At 39.4% G+C, this 21,843-nt stretch overlaps 1 protein-coding gene and 1 pseudogene across 4 annotated transcripts in view; one reads left to right on the plus strand and one right to left on the minus strand.

Annotated features, from left to right (window-relative positions):
• GALNT7 (polypeptide N-acetylgalactosaminyltransferase 7) overlaps nucleotides 1–21,843 on the plus strand; it is a 182,651-nt gene that overhangs the window by 15,424 nt on the left and 145,384 nt on the right. The window lies entirely within an intron of this gene.
• On the minus strand, nucleotides 5,491–7,974 carry LOC103346110 (BRO1 domain-containing protein BROX pseudogene; annotated as a pseudogene).

Here is a 21,843-nt window from a genome sequence, read left to right on the forward strand (position 1 = left end):
GTCTGCTAATTCTTGCTAGATGATTTGAAATGAATAAAAAATCCATTATAATTTTGGCAAATGGGCTCTCAATTATAGGATGGAATAAATGACTACAAAGTGCTTTTAGAGTAATGGAATAAAAGTGATGGAAATCTTATTACTTTACATGTGTAGATTTTTCTACTTGGTAGATACTTTTTTAATTAAAAATCACTGTCAAGATTGGAAATTTTGATCACTTGAAATGTATGATTATATTTTAACATTTAAGTAAAGGATTGCTACAATGAGGAAACATAGGCATGCAGTTTCATTAATAGTTGCTCCCTGTGTGGTGGCATCAGAAAATTCTGTCCACAATTGGAGGTTTCGGAGAAGGCTGACAGAGAATGTTTCTGTGATGGTGATCAATTAAAATAAACTTGCATTCAGCCCAGGGAGATCAGGGTGGTTGATTTTTAAATTTTTTTTAAACCTTTTGACAAATTTCTGAAATTCCCTTCTGAAAATATACTAAAAAAGATGATTTCTAAATACCTTAGTATTTTTTAAGATTTATTTATTTATTTGAAACCTAGAGTTAGAGAGAGGGAGGGAGGGAGGGAGGAAGTGAGGGAGAGAGAGAGGGATCCTCCATCTATTGGCCCATTCCCCAAATAGCTGCAGCAGCTAGAACTGGGTCAATATGAAGCCAGGAGCATGACCTTCTTCTGGGTTTTCCACATTGGTACAGGGGCCCAGGTACTTGGGCCATCCTTTTATGCTTTTCCAGGCACATTAGCAGGGAGCTGGATGGGAAATGGCGCAGCTTGTACTCAAACTGGTACCCATATGCGATGCTGGCACTGCAGCACTGAGGCACTATGCCACAGTGCTGGCCCTAATATCTTAGTGTTTTACTTTATTTTTAAAAAGATTTATTTAAGTTACAGAGAGGCAGAGGCAGAGAAAGAGAGGTCTTCCATCCACTGGTTCACTCCCCAAATGGCCGCAATGGCTGGAGCTGCACTGATCTGAAGCCAGGAGCCAGAGCTTCTGGGTCTCCCATGCGGATGCAGGGGCCCAAGAGCTTGGGCCATCTTCTACTGCTTTCCCAGGCCATAACAGAGAGCTGGATCAGAAGTGGAGCAGCTGGAAATCGAACCAGTGCCCATATAGGATTCCAGGGCTTTAACCTACTATGCCTCAGTGCCGGCCCCATACCTTAGTATTTTAAAGAAATATTGTCAAAATATCTGCACTACCAAAAGCAATGTACAGATTCGATGAGATCCCAATCAAAATACCAAAGATATTCTTCTCAGACCTACAAAAAACAATGCTGAAATTCATATTGAAACACAAGAGACCCTGAATAGCTAAAGCAATCTTATATGAAAAAAAAAAAAAAAAGTTGGAGGCATCACAATGCCATATTTCAAAACATACTACAGGGTAGTTACAATCAAAACAGCCTGGTACTTGAAAAAAGAAATAGATGTGTAGACCAGTGAAATAGAATAGAAACAACAGATATCAATCTACACACTTTACGACCAACTTATCTTTAACAAAGGAGCTAAAATCAATCCCTGGAGCAAGGACAGTGTCTTCAACAAATAGTGCTGAGAAAACTGGATCTCTGCATGTGGTAGTATGAAACAAGACCCCTACCTTACACCTTATACAAAATCTACTTCAGATGGATCACAAAGACCTAAATCTATGACTCAGTACCATCAAATTACTAGAGAATTATTGAGAAACCTTACAAGACATTGGTATAAGTAAAGACTTCTTGGGAAAGACCCTAGAAGCACAGCCAATCAAAGTCAAAATTGAAAACTGGGATTATATCAAGCTGGGAAGCTTCTGCATTGCAAAAGAAACACAGCAAAGTAAAGAGGCAACTGACAGAATGGGAAAAAATATTTGTGAACTGTGAAACTGATAAAGGACTAATATCCAGAATCTATAAAGAGCTCAAGAAACTCAACAACAAAACAAATGATCCAGTTAAAAAATGAGCAAAGGACTTAAACAGGCATTTTTCTAGAGACAAAATTCAAATGGCAAACAGACACTTGAGAAAATGCTCAGGATCACTAGCCCTCAGGGAAATGCAAATCAAAACCACAATGAGGTTTCACCTCACCCCAGTTAGAATGGCTCTCATACAAAAATCAACAAATGATAAACACTGGCGAGGATGTGAGGGGGAAAGTACCCTAATCCACTGCTGGTGGGAATGTAAATTGTGTAACCACTGTGGAAGACAGCATGGAAATGCTTCAGAAATCTGAATATAGACCTACAATATGACCCAGCCATCCTACTCCTGGGAATTAACCCAAAGGAAATAAAATCAACATATGAAAGAGTGATCTGGGGCCGGGGCGCTATAGCTCACTAGGCTAATCCTCCACCTGTGGCGCTGGTACTCCTGGTTCTAGTCCTGGTTGGGTTGCGGGATTCTGTCCCAGTTGCTCCTCTTTCAGTCCAGCTCTCTGCTGTGGCCCGGGAGTGCGGTGTAGGATGGCCCAGGTCTTTGGGCCCTGCATCTGCATGGGAGACCAGGAGGAAGTACCTGGCTCCTGGCTTCAGATCGGGCAGCGCACCAGCCGCAACCCACCAGCCATAGTGGCCACATTGTGGGGTGAACCAACAGAAAAATGAAGACCTTTCTCTCTCTCTCTCTCTCTCTCTCTAATTGCTGCCTTTCAAAAAAAAAAAAAAAAAGTGATCTCTACCCCCATGTTTATTGAAGCTCAATTTCAGAATAGTTAATATGTGGAATCAACCCAGATGTCCATCAACTGAAGACTGGACTAAGAAATTGTGGTATTCATACACTATAGAATACTGCACAGAAGTAAAAAAAAAAAAATGAAATTCTCTGTTTTGCAACAAAATGGGTGCAACTGGAAACCATTAGACTTAGTGAAATAAGCCAGTCCCAAAAAGACAAATACCATATGTTTTGTATAGGTGTGGAATTGACATTTTGAGATTTGATGAGTGTTTATAGCCCTTGTCTTGACTGTTGAGGAACAGTGCTTTTTTGTACTATTTGTTGAATTCTTTGCTTAGTGTAGGGTTAATCTTATGAGTATAAAGTTAACTGGAGGGTAAGGTAGAAAGCATCACTATGTTCCTTAATCTGTATATAGGAAATACATGAACATTGCATACCTTAAATAAAATTTACAAAAAAAGAAATATTTTATGGATCAAATTAAGAACTCTTCTTGTAGCTTCTTGAGACTCTCAACCATGGCATATATAACTCTTCTATTTGAAGTAAATATAGGGTTTGTGAAAGCATGGTTAACTTCAAAATATTGAAGAGTGGTATTCACTTGCAAATATGATAGAGCCAAAAATATTGTGCCCTTCCCAGTTTTGCTGGGTCTTTTTTAGCTGGAGAAAAGAATTGTTGATATCATTCAAGGATTGGGCAAAATATATAAATATATACTCCATAGTTGTTCTCAGATTATTTTTTCCAACATCCTATTTGAAAACCTAAAGAAGGTTTTAATGAATGTGGCTTTATTTTATTCTTCATTAATTATTTTTCAGGAAGAATGCCAGCCATTCTTATTTGAGCCGCCTATACATCTGTGACTAAATTGAAGGAAAGCCCAGCCAGAAAGTCTTATAGTCTTATAGTGGTTTTATAAGAGTCCATAACCTCTGCTCAGTTAATGTGACATAAAGAGAAAAGTAAATATTAAAACTTTTTGTTATACCTTGGCAAAAATCACTTACTAAAGGTAAAATAAGGGGCTGGTGCTGTGGCTTAGCAGGTAACGCCACTGCCTGCAGTGCTGGCATCCCAGATGGGCCCTAGTTCGAGACCTGCCTGCTCCATTTTCAATCCAGCTCTCTGCTATGGCCTGGGAAAGCAGTAGAAGATGGCTCAAGTCCTTGGGGCCCTGCACTCACATGGGAGACCCAGAAGAAGCTCCTGGCTCCTGACTTCGGATTGGCGCAGCTTCGGCCGTTGTGACCAATTGGGGGTGAACCAGTGGATGAAAGACCTCTTTCTCTGCCTGTCCTCTCTGTGTAACTGACTTTCAAATAAATAAATATTTTTTTTAAAAAAGGTAAAGAGAATGGCTTTGAAACATTTAATCTGATTTGTTTCTACTTCTTTAGCTTAAATAACAAGTCCTTGTATTTAAAAGTAAACATATCTTATGTAATGATTTATGACTTAGATGGGCTGATTAAATCCAAAAAGAGTAAGAAAAAAAGGAAGTTTATTTAAGTAACCCTTAAGGAATATTTGCCTTTTTTGTTGTAGAAAATCAAAAAAGCTAATAGCATAAGTCATATATATTGTTGAGTATTTTTTGTTTCCTAATGAATGGAGATACCTTTCCCACTTTTCCTATAATTCTATTTAAAAATAACTGTCTCTAACTTTTTTCTCCCTCTTTGGGACATGCCTGCCATGTGTTGAGTGTTTGCCTTGTCTTTGATTCCTAGTTATGCTAAATGTGAGAATGATTTTTTCTTTCTTTTTTTCTTTTCTTTTCTTTTTTTTTTTTTTTTTTTTTTTTGACAGGCAGAATGGACAGTGAGACAGAGAGAAAGGTCTTCCTTTTCCTTTCCATTGGTTCACCCCACAATGGCCGCTGCGGCCGCACACCATGCTGATCCGAAGCCAGGAGCCAGGTGCTTCTCCTGGTCTCCCATGCGGGTGCAGGGCCCAAGGACTTGGGCCATCCTCCACTGCCCTCCCGGGCCACAGCAGAGAGCTGCCCTGGAAGAGGGGCAGCTGGGACAGAATCCGGTGCCCCGACCGGGACTAGTACCTGGTGTACTGGTGCCACAGGTGGAGGATTAGCCTATTGAGCTGCGGCGCCAGCCGAGAATGATTTTTCCAAGTTTACAAATGTCAGTCATGCAGTGGGCTTTATGTTGCAGCAGTTTAAGCCACAGCTTGAAATGCCTGCATCTCATATTGAGTTTTAGTTTGAGTCATGGCATCTCTGTTTCTGATTCAGCTTCCTGCTAATGTATCTTAGGAGGCAGCAAATGATGGCTCAAGTATTTGAGTCACTGCCACCCACATAGGAAAAATCCCTCATGGAGTTCATGGCTTGTCCTGGACCAGCCATGGCTGTTGGTAGGCATTTGTGGAGTGAACCAACAGATATCTCATTCTCACTCTTTCAAGTAGGTGAATATATTTATTTTTATAAGTTAAATTACTTTTTTCATGAATGAAAAGATAACATACAAATAACACCTTTAGCAGAAGTAATATGTTAGCTGTCACTGCTTGGTACCAAATGCAGTTAATACAAACAGTTATATCTCTCTACAATTGTCACACAACTTTACATTTGATGATTTCTCCAAATTCCCAACACCATGTCAGAAAGCATTAAATATGATGGGATGGGGTATTTTAGTCACAGTATTACCTTTGCTGAGCCAACAGAATGTTTAATTACTGTTTTAAAGTAATACCAATATTTACTAGGTTCTATAGAAGCACTGAATATAATACATGTTTCCATTTCATGTATAGTATGGTAATAGAATCCACAAAAATGTCAGTGTGAAATTTAGTAACTAGATTAATAGGCTCTATTACCTAAGATAAATAAGTCTTATAGGTAGAAAGAAAAGAGCTCTGTAGTACTGTGTATGATTTTGTCAGTAAATGGCTTACAGCAAAGACAATGATGGGGCCGGCGCCGCGGCTCACTAGGCTAATCCTCCGCCTAGCGGCGCCGGCACACCGGGTTCTAGTCCCGGTCGGGGCGCCGGATTCTGTCCCGGTTGCCCCTCTTCCAGGCCAGCCCTCTGCTGTGGCCAGGGAGTGCAGTGGAGGATGGCCCAAGTGCTTGCACCTGGCTCCTGGCTCCTGCCATCGGATCAGCGCGGTGCGCCGGCCGCAGCGCGCTGGCCGCGGCGGCCATTGGAGGGTGAACCAACGGCAAAAGGAAGACCTTTCTCTCTGTCTCTCTCTCTCACTGTCCACTCTGCCTGTCAAAAAAAAAAAAAAAAAAAAAAAAAAAAGACAATGATGGACTTCATAATGGGGATCACACAAGATATGGGGAAGTTTGATAAATTTTTTTCCTGTAGACAGCAAAATAAAACTAAATGCTTATTTGTTATTACTCCACTTACTCTGGAAACTGCTGCTTCAAATATTAAATATCATACTGTAAGCAGAAATTAACGATTCTGTATATTAAAAAAAAAAAAACACACTGACTCTGTGTAGCCTTTCCTAAGGAGTGTCTCTAAACAGTGTAAACCACGATACAGGATTAAAGGAATCACTCATCTGATGACAATATTGACTTGGGCATATTCTAGCTATTCTTCATAATGAAATGTACATTACTACCTTAGCACTTTTTGCAGATTTTATTCATTCCTCACAGGGCTGTTCTGTGGAACTAATGGTTTAGTTGTGTAACTGCTCAGCACAGTGCCTGGCAAACAGCAAGTTCTCAATACACACTACTATTTCTTTTTTTTAAGATTTATTTATCTATTTGAAAGGCAGAGTTGTAAATTTTTACTTCAAAAAACATTTTGCATTTGTACTGTCTTCTATAAGAAACATTAAAAACCGTTAACAAAGTTATTTCTCTAAGTAAAAAGCTCATTAGAAAAGGCACTTGTAAAAATCAACTTAGGGTTATTAAAACAGAATGAAACATAGGGCTACAAAAATAGAGATGTATTCTTAAAAGAGTCACCATACCTATAAACACTGATTTTAAAGTAAATTATAGATTCTAATCTATTTAAGGGATTTGGTTTGAAAGTGTTCTGATCTTTAAGCCACTCTTTTTCTACCAGAAATTATAAATGACTCAGACCATTTTAGGTCTGTATTAAAACAAATACAATGGTGAGGGGGGAAAAAAACCCTATCTTTGTTAAAAACTAATTGCTGTCATTCTTCAGGTATCAAATAAGGAGGAACATAAACTTTTTTTGTGAAAATATTCCTGAATGTGAAAGTTACATGATTTACGCCCATTATATATTAATCTGAAATTACTATTACCCAGAGTTCAAAAAAAGATTAATCCCCAAATACACCCTTTAGGGGCACAATAAGATCTTTCAGGCATTGTCCTGATTAAAAAGGAGAATCTGGAAACAAAGCATGGAAGCATCTCTACTTTATCAAAACCAAGAACAAATAAACTGGAGGCAGGTTCCCTCTGAATGTAATAATTCAAAAAGTTTCAGAGAAATCATTTTAAGAAAAATGAACTGAAGATCCATGGTTTGTCTTATCTACTAGCAGTAAATTTTAATTGCACCTTATTCCAGGAGTATGTAAGGATAGGTAGAAACTAGTGACCTTTTGAGTTTGATATCTGGTTCTTTTAACAGGTTTCACATCTTCTGGTTTTAGTTTGGCACTATCATCCTTGGGTCTCTTGGTGAGATCAAAGGCAGCCAATATTTCTAGTATCCAGTGAGTACTTGTAGGAGGAAATTCAAAAAGTACAGGCTCTACGAGACCATAATTTGCTTTGAGTTCTAGTTGTGGAGCTTCAGCTAGCATTTTTTGAAAGTAAATAAAACCCATTTTCTCTCTGACATTTTTCTAGTGTGTTCTTCACAAGGTTTCCAAGTTTCCTGAAGAACAAGTATCTTGATGGTTTGACTGTCCAGGTCCTTTGGTTTCTCCATATTCTTTGCATAGTTCTTCTGCTTTAGCATAAAATTTTTCTGCTTCTTGGAGGGACCTGATTGTTTCACCATTTATCACTAGCCAACAAAATCTGACAATAACAGTAAGCATAAGCTGTGTAGAAACATTTTCAAGTGAAGATATTTTCTCCATTTAGCAGAGTATGCAGGCTCCAAGCTGGATAACGTATAATCAGCTTTTTGATAGGAATTGGCTGTTTCATATGCCAGTGCAGCAATTAGTCCAGGTGCATATTTTAGTTCAATTGCTTGAGCAATTGTTACTTCTTAAGCTTCAGCCTGACACTGAGTAGCATAAGCGTCTATGAGCCATCAAAGAAGGAGGTACCTTTCTCTGAAGGGAGGAGAGAACTTCCACTTTGACTATGGCCTTGTCGAAATAAGATCAAAGTTGGCGAGCTCAGGAGGCTTCCATGGCCTTAGGAACTCATGACTAGAGCCTGGGGAGACTGCTTAAACAAGAGTGTCAATTTGTTAAGTCAACAACAGGAGTCACTTAAACAAGAGTGTCAATTTGTTAAGTCAACAACAGGAGTCACTGTGCACTTGCTCCTCATGTAAGATCTCTGTGCTTAATGTGTAGTTCAATGTGAATTAATGCTATGATTAGTGCTCAAACAGTATTTTGCACTTTGTGTTTTGTGTGGGGGCAAACTGATGAAATCTTTACTTAATATATACTAAATTGATCTTCTGTATATAAAGATAATTGAAAATGAATCTTGATGTGAATGGAATGGGAGAGGGAGCGGGAGATGGGAGGGTTTGGGTGGGAGAGAAATTATGGGGGGGGGGATCCATTGTAACCCATAAACTGTACTTTGGAAATTTATATCTACTAAATAAAAGTTTAAAAAAAAATGAACAGTTCTTACATGGCACCGTATAACAGTTGCAGTCCAACTCTGAAACAAATAAAAGAGCAATAGGGCCTTTTATTTTTAGATATTCATAATATGGAGAAAAATGTTTGAGAAAATTATGAAGTTGCTGAACTGAATAATTAAAAACAGCAACTATTCAAACATAAAAACAGAAACAAGACAAACACAAATAAGAAAATAATACATTTACTAAGCCTTTTAATTAACCCAGTATCAGTACCTCAGCTTTCTTAATCTAATACACTAGGCAGAAGTTTTAAAGCTTTGGAGTGTAAAGTAACAACAACTCAAAGTTAAACTGTGGGTTAGGCCGGCGTCGCGGCTCAATAGGTTAATCTTCCGCCTGCGATGCCGGCACATCGGGTTCTAGTCCTGGTCAGGGTGCTGGATTCTGTCCCAGTTGCTCCTCTTCCAGTCCAGCTCTCTGCTGTGGCCCAGGAGTGCAGTGGAGGATGGCCCAAGTGCTTGGGCCCTGCACCCTCATGGGAAGCCAGGAGAAGCACCTGGCTCCTGGCTTCGGATCAGTGTGGTGCACCAGCCTCAGCGCGCTGGCCGCAGCAGCCATTGGGGGGTGAACCAATGGAAAAGGAAGACCTTTCTCTCTCTCTCTCTCTCACTGTCCACTCTGCCTGTCAAAAAAATAAATAAAATAAAAAAATAAATAAATAAACTGTGGGTTATACTGGGGAGAATAAGGAAGACATAGTGAAATAATTAACTTCCATGAAATAGTTGTTCTTCCAGTTTTATTGTTCCTCAGATCACTTGCGTTTTTCTTCATTTTATTGTGGGTGAGCCAGGAAGCAACCTATGTCATACAGGAAATCTTAAAAGTATAAAACGCAGATTCATCCCTAAGTTTTATCTAAAGGAGCAAAATAAATCTTTACAAATGTAATACACATAGTAATTTAGGATCTATAATTCCCAACACACAAGTATGTCTTTACTTGTTCCCCCACAATGTTCTCTTTCCTTAAACCATCTCAATGGGGGCCAGTACTGTGGCACAGTGGGTTAAGCTACTGCTAACATCCCACATGTCAGCACTGGTTAGAGTCCCAGCTGTTTCACTTTCAGCTTTCTGCTAATGCACCTAGGAAAGCAGCAGAAAATCGTCTAAGTACTTGGGCCCCTGTCACACACATGGGAGACTAGGATGGAATTCCAGGCTTCTGGCTTCAGCCAGGCTAAGTCCCCAGCCCTTACAGTCATTTGGGGAGTGAACCAGCAGATAGAAGCTCTCTTTCTCTCTCTCAATCTGCTTTTTAAATAAATAAAAATTTTTAAAAACTTCCCAGTGCTAAAATGACCATATTTTAAACAAAGATTAGTCTACAAAGTAGTATATATTCTAAAAACAATTAAAATTTCTATAGTGAGATAAAAAAGGCATTCCACAAAGTAGTGGCAATCTTCTACCTCTTTCCACTTAAAATTTAAAATAATGAATTCCTAACATATTTGCATAACAAGTATTTTCATGCCTTTAAGCATTCTTAAAATTATGTATAATTTTATGATTATCCAAGAAAGAACAGAGAGGAAAAACAGCATGTATAAAACTGCTAGCTAAACTCTGTTTAAAAGTGCCAACAAACTTACCTAATTACAGATAAGGAAAAGGAAGACAGGAGAAGGTCACCTCACCAGGCCAATGATTGCACTGGGAGTTTAACCCACGTCAGAGTCCATGTGTACTTTTACTGTATAATGATGTCAGCTTTTTTTTAAATTCACCATCTGCTAGCTTGTCCTTGGGGAGCTACATATTATACACAGTAAGGGAAATTAAACATCAGTACAATTTCTCCAAGACATTTAGTATTCATGGTGATTAATATTCAGGATATTGACCCAATTATTTATAAAAATACATGGAGTTTATACCCCCTCTTCCTTCCTACTCCCCAACTCCAGGACAAAAATGACTTGGCCTTGGAGCCAGCACTATGGCGCAGCAGGCTAAAGCCTGGGCCTGCAGCGCCAGCATCCCATATAGGCATTGGTTCCAATCCCAGCTGCTCCACTTCTCATCCAGCTCCCTGCTGATGTGCCTGGGAAAGCAATGGAGGATTTCCCAAGTCCCTGGGCCTCTGCACCTACATGGGAGAACCAGAGGAAGCTCCTGGTTCCTGGCTTCAGAGAGGCTCAGCTCCAGCCATTGCTACCATCTGGGGAATGAACCAGAGGGTAGAAGACCTCTCTCCCTCTCTTTCTCTCTCTCTCTCTGTAATGCTTTCAAATAAATAAAATAAAAATTTTTAAAAATAAATAAAATGATTGGCCTGAACCATGAACTTAACACCATTCAGCAAAGCCCTTCCTCCTTCTGAGTAGTACACAAACACACAATTTTCCTATTCCTTAAAGCATGCTTTCCCTGCTCTACCCTCTAGGTCCAGTAAGGAATACTATAATCTAATTGAAAGTTACTTTCCTAGAAAAATTTTCAATTATTTATTGGTATGCTTGGATTCTTCAAACTCCCAAAGAGACAGTGACATGAAACTACTACTAGACTACCAGATTATCCCCAAATCATGAGGCCACTGAATCTTGAGAACCTAAACAGAGCTTATATCTTTCTAGCTTAACTAGTACAGTGTTTACACAACAGCTAAAGCAGGAAATGTGCAGGCGCAAAGGTTATACAAGGAAATATAAAAACTTCTACAGAAGCCTAGATTTAACCTCTACTACTTCCTGGTAACTTGCATACAATACAAAATTCTAAATTAGTATTTCTGAACTTTACGTTCCTTTTGTTTGTACTATATGCCTGATATAACTTAATTCATCATTCAGACTGGGACAGGAAGCATTTAAGCAGCACCATAAGACCATGTAAATGCTATATTTATATTCTTACTAGAATATAACCAAAATCCTGAATGTGATACTAACTTCCTCTCCCCAAGATGAAATTTCTTCACTTCTTTTCAAGACTAACTGATCTTCATACATAAATGGTATTCATGAAATACTGCTCTTTCAAAATTTGAGGTGGCCACTTAGTACACTACCCACTACTTTCATAGAGTAGTAAACTCAACGATTGAAGTCTTCTCTGAGCAAGGCAAAAGTGACTGCTGAAAAATAACAAGTTGACTGACACACAGTAAACCTCTAGGCATTTTGTTTCACCACAAATCAAAGCATAGTGGGTTTTGTTGATTTCTACTTTTATGGTGTCAGTCATCTATTATCAGTACATTTCTAAAAGTATACTTGTATATCAATATTGGTCCAAGAATTCAGAGGCAAAGTAAACGAATTATCTAAAAAGAAAACACTAGAAATTAGGAAACTGATTAAGGCACTGATCTATTTCACCACTTAAAAATGTCTATGGGTTTAACGGTAGAGCTAGAAACATGCCATGGAATCCAAATCCCATTAAGGTGGCAGGTACCAATGCCATCTTATTAGTTAAAGTGATCAGTTTAAGTTCATAATTGATCATAATGATAGGATTAAGTGTCAAAGGGATCACATAAATAAGACCAGTGTCTGCTAATAATAATTGATAGAATTAAAAAGGAGAGAAGGATGCAACATGGGAAGCAGGATACACAGCAGATTCATAGAATGGCAAATGCCCTAAACAGTACTCTGGCCTCAGAATCAGCCCTTAAGTCATTCAGATTTGGCTAAAAAGCCCATGAGAGTTTCTCAGGCATGGAAAGCCAAGACACTGTGACAAAAAAATGACCTAAAAGAAAGATCTCTGTGAGATCCCAGTGGAAAGAATGGGCCATCAAAGAAGGGGATACCTTTCTCTGAAGGAAGGAGAGAACTTCCACTTTGATTATAGCCTTGTCTAAATAAGGTTGGTGTTTGTGAACTCCACAGGCTTCCATAGCCTTGGCAGCTCATGACAAGAGCCTCGGGTGATTACTGACGTCATAAATAACAGTGTCAATTATTACATCAACAATGAGAGTCACTGTGCACTTACTCCCAATGTAGGATCTCTGTCCTTAATGTGTTGTATTATGTGAATTAATGGTAAAATCAGTATTAAAACAGTACCTTATACTTTGTGTGTCTGTGTGGGTGCAATCTGTTGAAATCTTTACTTAGTATATACTAAGTTGATCTTTCTTATGTAAAGATAATTTAAAAATGAATCTTGATGTGAATGGGATAGGAGAGGGAGTAGGAGATGGGATGGTTTGCAGGTGGGAGGGTGGTTATGGAGGTGGGGAAACTGCTATAATCCAAGAGTTGTACTTTTGAAATTTATATTTATTAAATAAAAGCTTTCTAAAAAATGGCTATGGGGGAGGTGTTTGGCCTACCAGTTAGAGGCTAGTTATAATGCCTGTCATTTCCTGTAAGAATGCCTGATTGTTATGGAAGGTATTTATTTCACCTTCATTCATAAATGAGACCTTTGCAGGTTATAGTATTCTGGGTTGACAGTTCTTTTCTCTTAAGACTTGGCATTAATCTTGCCATTCTCTCCTAGCCTTTAGGGTTTCTGATGAGAAGTCAGCTGTGAGTCTGATTGGAGATCCTCTGAAATTAATTTGGTGTTTCTTTCATGCAAGTTTTAAAATATTTTCTTTATGTTTTACTGTGGAGAGTTTGCTACAATGTGTCATGGTGAAGATCTTTTTTGCCCATGTCTATTAGGAGTTCCATGTGCTTCTTGTAGTGGATGTCCCTTTCTTTCTCCAAATTAGGAAAGTTTTGCTACTATTTCACTAAAAAGGCCTTCTAATCCTTTCTCTCTTTCCATGCCTTCAGGAACTCCTAAGACCTATATGTTGGGTCGGTTGAAAGTATCCTATAGGTCTCCAACAGTATATTTTTAGTTTTCTAATTTCTTCTTAAAATTCAGTCTGACTGTAAAATTTCCTGCAATTTGTCTTCTAAATCAGATAATCTTTATTCTGCTTCACCAATTCTGTTTTTAAGACTTTCTACTCCACTTTTTGTTTGTTCTACTGAATTCTTCATTTCCAAGATTTCATTTTTCTTTGTTTGAGATCTCAGTTTTGTGGGAGAAATTTTCTTTCATGTCATGTACAAATTTCATTGGTTCGTGGATTTGATTCTGATTACTTCTAAGTAATCCTAAAATCAATTTTTTGAATTCCATTTCTGGCATCGCTTCAGTCTCTTCATCTTCACGTTCTGGAATTGAAGTGTTGTGTTCTTTTGGGGATATCATGTTGGTTTCCTTATTCTTGTTTCTTGAATTGGTAGTTTGTTATTCGGCATTTGTGGAGATAATCATTGGTTTCTTCTTTGTTTTTCCCCTGTGATGGCTTTAGTCTTTAACTATCCCTCTGTGGATTAGCAGAGTTTCTGCTTTTCCAGTGAATACCTAGAGGTGTGTGTCGGGTATGGCTAGAGAGCTCTTTTCAGTGCTCCAGGGTGAAGGGAGTATTCAAGATGATACCCAAATTGGGTGTGGTTAAATCCTTTTTTTTTTTTTTAAATGAGAGGGGAGGTTTGTTCACCTCTGTTGGTGTTGTCTCAACTCACCTCCTCTCCTCAAAGAAGATCAGTGCCTGGGAACTAGGACCAGTGGGTATAATACTCGTTCCCACTGCCACAAAATCCACACAAAGCATCTCTGCAGTCTTCGGTGTAAGCACAGATTCTGTAGCAATGACCCTCACCAGGGAATTAGGGATCCCTGAGCATATGGAGCCACCCATAATTTGGGACTACCCAAAGTCCCAGCCACACCCTGAGCCCTCCCATGCAGCCACAGTGTTTTCACAGTCCTGGCACACAAGTCTTCCACAGTCATGAGCACCCAACCCCCTGTCAGTTCTCCCATCCAGACTCAGGCATCTCTACCTGGATGGTTGCTGGGCACACAGACACAAGCTGGCATAACTGTTACGTATGTCCAAAATGGCACCCACTCTCTATTGCCTGATTATAGTACGCCAGTTGCAGGCTGATCAGGGAGAGAGATATGAGTACCCCCTTTTCTTTTCTCCTCTAGTTTGTCAGGTACACTGTCCTCCACAGGGCTCCAAGCTGGAGTCTTGCCTGGCTCTTCCTGCAGATTTATCGCCAGTGGCTTGGGCTGCTGCAGTCTGGTCTCAACTCACTCGAGAGCAGTTGCTGAGGTTTTTGGCTGCTGGGGTCCTGAGTTGTGCATATCCACATCTTCCATGCAGGTCCACAGTTTCCCTCTAATTTGTGTGGAGTTTCCTCTGCCATTTTTTCCCTTACTCTTCCCTGAGACTGCACTCTCCTCACTTTTTTAAAACTATCTTCTCCTAACCTAGAGCAGTAAGCTCCCTTCCTATTCCACCATGTTAATGCAATCCCTCAAAAATTTTCAAAAAGTGGTTATGGGGGCCGGCACTGCGGTGTAGTAGGTAAAGCCGCCTCTTTCAGTGTCAGCATCCCATGTAGGCAGAGGTTTGTGTCCTGGCTGCTCCACTTCTGATCCAGCTCTCTGCTGTGACCTGGGAAAGCAGAAGATGGCCCACATCCTTGGGCCCCTGAACGCACATGAGAGACCCAAAAGAAGCTTCTGGCTCCTAACTTTGGATTGGCCCAGGCGGGGAGTGAACCAGCAGATAGAAGATCTCTCTCACTCTCTCTCTGCAACTCTTTCAAATAAATAAATAAATAAAATATTTTTAAAAAGTGGTTATTATGGGCCGGCGCCGCAGCTCACTAGGCTAATCCTCCACCTAGCGGCGCCGGCACACCGGGTTCTAGTCCCGGTCGGGGCGCCGGATTCTGTCCCGGTTGCCCCTCTTCCAGGCCAGCCCTCTGCTGTGGCCCGGGAGTGCAGTGGAGGATGGCCCAGGTGCTTGGGCCCTGCACCCCATGGGAGACCAGGAAAAGCACCTGGCTCCTGGCTCCTGCCATCGGATCAGCGCGGTGCGCCGGCCGCATTGCGCTGGCCACGGCGGCCATTGGAGGGTGAACCAACGGCAAAGGAAGACCTTTTTCTCTGTCTCTCTCTCTCTCACTGTCCACTCTGCCTGTCAAAAAAAAAAAAAAAAAAAAAAAAGTGGTTATTATGTAAAACTGACACATGGATCAATGAGTATAGTTGGCTCACAAGTGGTAGTAGGATGGAGAGAAGTACTTTGAAACTTCAATATTCAATTTTCAGATTATTAATATTTCAAAGACAAATAATATTGTTCTAAATAAAGGTTTTTAAAACACTATCAGGCTGGCGCCGCGGCTCACTAGGCTAATCCTCTGCCTTGCGGCACCGCACACCGGGTTCTAGTCCCCGTCGGGGTGCCGGATTCTGTCCTGGTTGCCCCTCTTCCAGGCCAGCTCTCTGCTGTGGCCAGGGAGTGCAGTGGAGGATGGCCCAAGTCCTTGGGCCCTGTACCCCATGGGAGACCAGGAGCAGTACTTCGCTCCTGCCATTGGATCAGCGTGGTGCGCCGGCTGCAGCGCACCGGCCGCGGCAGCCATTGGAGGGTGAACCAACGGCAAAGGAAGACCTTTCTCTCTGTCTCTCTCTCTCACTGTCCACTCTGCCTGTCTAAACAAACAAACAAAAAACAAAAAAACACTATTAGGAAGATCTTCTACTTAGTAGATTTGATTTTCAACACTGCGAATTTAAGGCAGTTCTATTTACTTTTAAGGCAGAGACAGACACATACACACACAGCACACATGGTCACTAGTTCACTTCCCAAATCTTGCAACAATGTGGCTAGGCCAGGGCCAGAGTCAGGTACCAGGAACACAATCCAGGTGGTTCACGTGGGTGACAGGCTCCTGTTACTTGAGCCATTACCATTGCTTCCCAGGTCTGTATTAGCAGGAAGCTATAGTTAGGAGTTGGAGTTGGGTATCAAACCCAGGTGTTCCAATATGAAACATGGATATATTGTTCTATGCTAATGGCCTAGCCTATGACAGTTTTTTAATATGTTCATTATTTTTTTAGTTAAAATTTTACAATTTTTAAATATTTTACCTTATTCAGTTCATATGTTGACTTTTTTTCTTGAAAGCATACATATTAGTATCATGAAGTGGAGGATTCATGACAGTGATCATAACATGGGGAGAGAAGGGCATACTGTCATGTATATGGAATGATTCAATGAAGCAATATTTATAAACATACTAAATAATATGACATCCCACAATAGTTATACTCTCTTTCAACTTCTAGAGAAAAAGTAATTTATCTTGCTGGGTCTATTTATTTCATTTATTATAATGATTTCCAGTTCATCCATTTTGTTGCAATTTCTATTTCATGGCTGAGTAATATTCTATCATGTATATATACACACATCACTTTTACCCTAATCAGCTTATGGGCATTTGGTTGAGTCCCGTATCATTGATATGGTAAATTAAGCTACTATAACCATGGAAGTGCAGGTATCCCTTTCATACACTGATTTAACTTCCTTTGACTATATTCCCAGGAGTGGGATAGCTGGGTCATAAAAGCAAACCCATGTCAACCCAGGAAAATCAGCAGTCCTTCAACAGAAAGGAGTCTTGTGGAAAAAAAAAAAATCCCTAACATTTTCTCCATCCCTAGTTATCTAAAGAGTCTTTAACCTTCATCATTCATTCTTCAGAATATCTGCAGATCTGTGGTGTTTCATAGGAACCAACAGCCTTTTAAAGTAGATTTTTTACAAAGTGAGATATGTGAGAGTAGTGGGGAAGGGATGCACAGAGATTACACAGAGCAAAAAAATTTAAAGGTTCATTATATCTAATTTTAGAAATTTTATTTTCTCATTAGTACTAGTTCATCACACAAGAATTCCAAGGTTCAGTTATCTTTAATTAAGAAGAATCAGGTGTATTCCAGAAAGATTTCTCTGTATTTGAGAATTATGAGTAACGTGATAGCATCATCATTTAGAGGCAACATGCTGTGTGCCCAAATGGCAGGTTTGTTTTTTCTAGCTACCTTGAAGTCAACATACAACTGACATTTTCATTTAAATATTTATATTCGAGTTTTCCACTGTGGGCCACCATTGCTATTGTGGAGACCTGCCTCAGCTCCCGCCGCCTGAACGACCGGGCCCCTCCTCTTTGAGTTAGTGCTTGCGGACCATGAGGAAAGACCAAGAATAAGTTGGGTGGGACTGCTGGGCCGAGCGTTCTGAGTGTGGCTGCTCCCGCCCCCAAGTGGCACGCACCGCCACCTCGGGACCTGTCACGGCTGCCGGGCCACGTGACTCTGGCAATGCGCCAGCCCGGCTTCCTGTAGTCTGGATTCACCAATTCCCTTTTCTCGCTTGTGGACCACAGTCCTGCTTTTCTTTCCTTCGAAGCACTGCTGACAGACTCAGAAATCCAAAATCATCTGGAGGAAATGGCTGGTTTCATAGGAAGCCGTAAACGCCACAGCTCCTGTCTCTTTTGACTACTATGGTGTAATCACTGGCCCTCCTGCTTCAAAAATTTGCAATGACTTGAGATCAACCAGGGCAAGGACTCCTTGAACTGTTCACTGATTTGAGCTGTAATCCAGAAATGATGAAGAATGCAGATTTCTTTTCTTCACTTTTTCAAAGTTTCATAAATTCATTGGGTGAGTCTACTCAAGAAAGCATGTTATGATATATTCAAAATTTGAAGTGGACTGGTACATTATAAGGACAGGTTCCCAGTGCTTCCCACCATATGTATAATCCCACCCATCTTTCTCCTCCCTTTCCTAATCCTATTCTTATTTTTTACTAAGATTTATTTTCAATTAACTTTATACATATAAGATTAACTCTATACTAAGTGAAGAGTTCAACAAATATTATGAAAAAAAAAAAAAAAAAACTGTTCCTCAACAGTTGCGACAAGGGCTATTCAGACACCTCAAAGTGTCACTTTCATTTCTATAGATTATCATTTAGATGCTCTATTAATTTCCACAATCAAGGAGAACATATGGTATTTGTCCTTTTGGGACTGGCTTATTGTAATTATGATGTTTTCCAGTTTCATCCATTTTGTTGCAAATGACAGGATTTCATTTTTTTTTTACTCCTATGTAGTATTCCATAGTATACATATCCCATAATTTCTTTATCCAGGCTTCATTTGGCAGACATTTGGGTTGAGTTGCATTTCCCTGATGGCTAGTGATCCTGAGCATTTCTTTATGTGTCTCTTGGCCATTTGGATTTCCTCCTTTCAAAACTGGCTATTTAAGTCCTTTGTCCATTTCTTAACTGGGTAGTTTGTTTTGTTGTTTAATTTCTTGATCTCTTTATGTATTCTGGTTATTAATCCTTGATCAGTAGTATATATTGCAAATAATTTCTCCCATTCTGTCGGTTGCCTCTTCACTTTGCTGAGTGTTTCTTTTGCAGTGCAGAAGCTTCTCAATTTGATGGAATCTTATTTGTCAATTTTGGCTTTAATTGCCTCTGCCTCTGGTGTCTTTCAAGAACTGTTTGCCTTTTTCAATATCTTGCAGGATTCCCCCAATGTTCTCTACTAATTTTATGGTATTGGGTCAGATTTAGGTTTTTTTAATCCATTTTGAGTGGATTTTTGTGTAAGGCGTAAGGTAGAGGTCTTGTTTGATACTTCTGCATTGGGAGATCCAGTTTATCCAGGTGAAGACACTGTCCTTGCTCAAGGGATTGATTTTAGCTTCTTTGTTAAAGATAAGTTGGTTGTAGATGCATGAATTGATTTCTAGAGTTTCTACTCTGTTCCATTGGTCTATCCATCTGTTTTTGTACCAATACCAGACTTATTTGATTATAACTGCAATGTAGTATGTCTTGAAATCTCATATTGTGATGCCTCTGGCTTGTTTTTATTATTTAAGATTGCTTTAGTTATTTGGGATCTCCTGTGTTTCCATATGAATTTTAGCATAGTTTTTTCTAGACCTGAGAAGGATGTCTCTGGTAATTTGATTGGTATTGCACTGAATCTGTAAATTGCTTTCAGTAGTTTGGAAATTTTGATGATACTGATTCTTTCAGTCCATGAACACGGTAGATTTTTCTATTTTTTTGTATCTTCTTTTATTTCTTTAATGTTTTGTAATTCTCATTGTAGAGATCTTTGATGTTCTTGGTTAAATTTATTCCAAGGTATTTGATTTTTTTGGTAGCTGTTATTAAGGAGATTGATCTTAGAAGTTCTTTCTCAGCCATGGCATTGTCTGTGTATACAAAACCTGTTGATTTTTTTAAAAGTTTATTTATTTATTTGAAAGGCAGAGATACAGAAAGGCAGCAGCCGAGAGAGAGAAAGAGAGATTGAGAGAGAAGGAAAGTCTTTAATCCACTGTTTCACTCCCCAGATGGCAGCAAAAGCTGGAGCTCTCCCAATCCCAAGCCAGGAGCCAGGAGCTTCTTCTAGGTCTTCCACATGTGTGCCAGGTCCTATGAACTGGGGCCTTCTACTGCTCTTTCAGGCCATACCAGAGAGCTGGATCAGATGTGGAGCACCCGTAAGGGATACCAGCACCCGTATGGGATACCAGCACTGCAGGTGGTGGTTTTATCCAATAAGCCACAGCACTGGTCCAGGCTATTGATTTTTGTACACTGATTTTATATCCTGCTACTTTACTGAACTCTTTTATAAGTTCCAATAGCCTCTTAGTGGAGTCTTTTGGATCCCCTATATATAGAATTATGTCATCTGTAAATAAAGGTAGTTTGACTTACTCCTTCCCAGTTTGTGTCCCTTTGATATATTTTTCTTGCCTAATGGCTCTGGCTAAAACTTCCAGGAGTCTATTGAATAGCCTTGGTGAGAATAGGCATCGTTTTGTGGTTCTGAATCTCAGTGGGAATGCTTCCAACTTTTCCCCATTCAATAGGATGCTGGATTTGGGCTTGTTATGAATTGCCTTGATTGTGTTGAAGAATATTCCTTCAATACCCAGTTTGCTTAAAGTTTTCATTATGAAAGGGTGTTATATTTTGTCAAATGCCTTCTCTGCATCTATTGAGATAATCGTGATTTTTGTTCTCAATTTTTAAACATGATGTATTATACTGAATGATTTGGGGATCTTGAACCATCCCTGCATATCAGGAATAAGTCCCACTTGGCCCTGGTCAGGGATCTTTCTCATGTGTTGTTGGATTTGATTGGCTAGTATTTTGTTGAAGGTTTTTGCATCTATGTTCATTGGGGATATTGGTCTATAGTTCTCTTTCTCTGTCATATCTTTTTCTGGTTTAGGGATTAAGGTTATACAGGCTTCATAGAAAGATTTTGGGAGGATTCCTTCCCTTTCAGTTGTTCTGTATAACTTGAGAAGAATTGGAGTTAATTCTTGATTCAATATCTGGTAGAATTCATCAGTCAAGCCATTTAGTATTGGGATTTTTTGTTGTTGTTGTTGGGAGAGTCTTATTACTGATTCAATATCCGTCTTGGTTATGGGTCTCTTTAAGTTTCTTGTGTCTTCAGTCAATTTAGACAGGTTGTATGTGTCCAGGAATCTATCCATTTTTTGTAGGTTTCTGAATTTGTTGGTTTACAGTTCTTTGTAGTAATTTCTGATGATTCTTTTATTTCTATGGTGTCTGCTGTTAACTTTCCTTTTTTATCTCTAATTTTGTTGACTTGGGTCTTCTCCCTCATTTTTTTTTTGGCTTGTTGGGCCAATGGTGTATCAATTTTATTTTTTCAAAAAAACATCTCTTCGTTTTGCTAATCATTTTATTGTTTTTTTGTTTTTGATTTTGTTTATTCTCTAATTTTGATTTATTTGTTTTCTCCTACTAGTTTTGGGTTTTGTTGCTGTTGTTTTTCTAGGTCCTTGTGATGCATTGATAGCTCATTTATTGGTGCCTTTCCAATTTTTTGATATAGGCACCAATTGATATAATCTTTCCTCTTAACACTGCGTTTGCTGTATGCTGTATGTTTTGATATGTTGTATTGTCTTCATTCATTTCCAGAAATTTTTTGATTTCTCTTATGACCCACTGCTCATTCAGGAACATGTTGTTCAGTCTCCATTTGTTTTCATATGTTCTAGGGATTCTTGAGTTCTTGATTTCCAACTTCATTCTATTGTGGTCAGAGTAGATGCATGGTATGATTTAGATTTTTTCAATGTGCTGAGAGTTGCTTTATGGCATAGCATATGGTCTATCCTAGAGAAAATTCCATGCACTGGTAAGAAGAATTTGTATTCTGCAACTGTAGTATGAAAAGTTCTATAGATATCTGTTAGGTCCATTTGATCTAAAGTGTCAGTTGATTCTGTTTCCTTGCTGATTTTCTGTCAGGTTGATCTGTCCATTGCTGAAACTTTGGTATTGAAGTCCCCATTACTAATGTATTTGAGTATATGTCTCCCTTTAGATCCACT

Source organism: Oryctolagus cuniculus, chromosome 2 (genome assembly GCF_051225735.1).
Source record: "Oryctolagus cuniculus isolate XC-2025 breed Fujian yellow rabbit chromosome 2, ASM5122573v1, whole genome shotgun sequence".
Lineage (NCBI taxonomy): Eukaryota > Metazoa > Chordata > Mammalia > Lagomorpha > Leporidae > Oryctolagus > Oryctolagus cuniculus.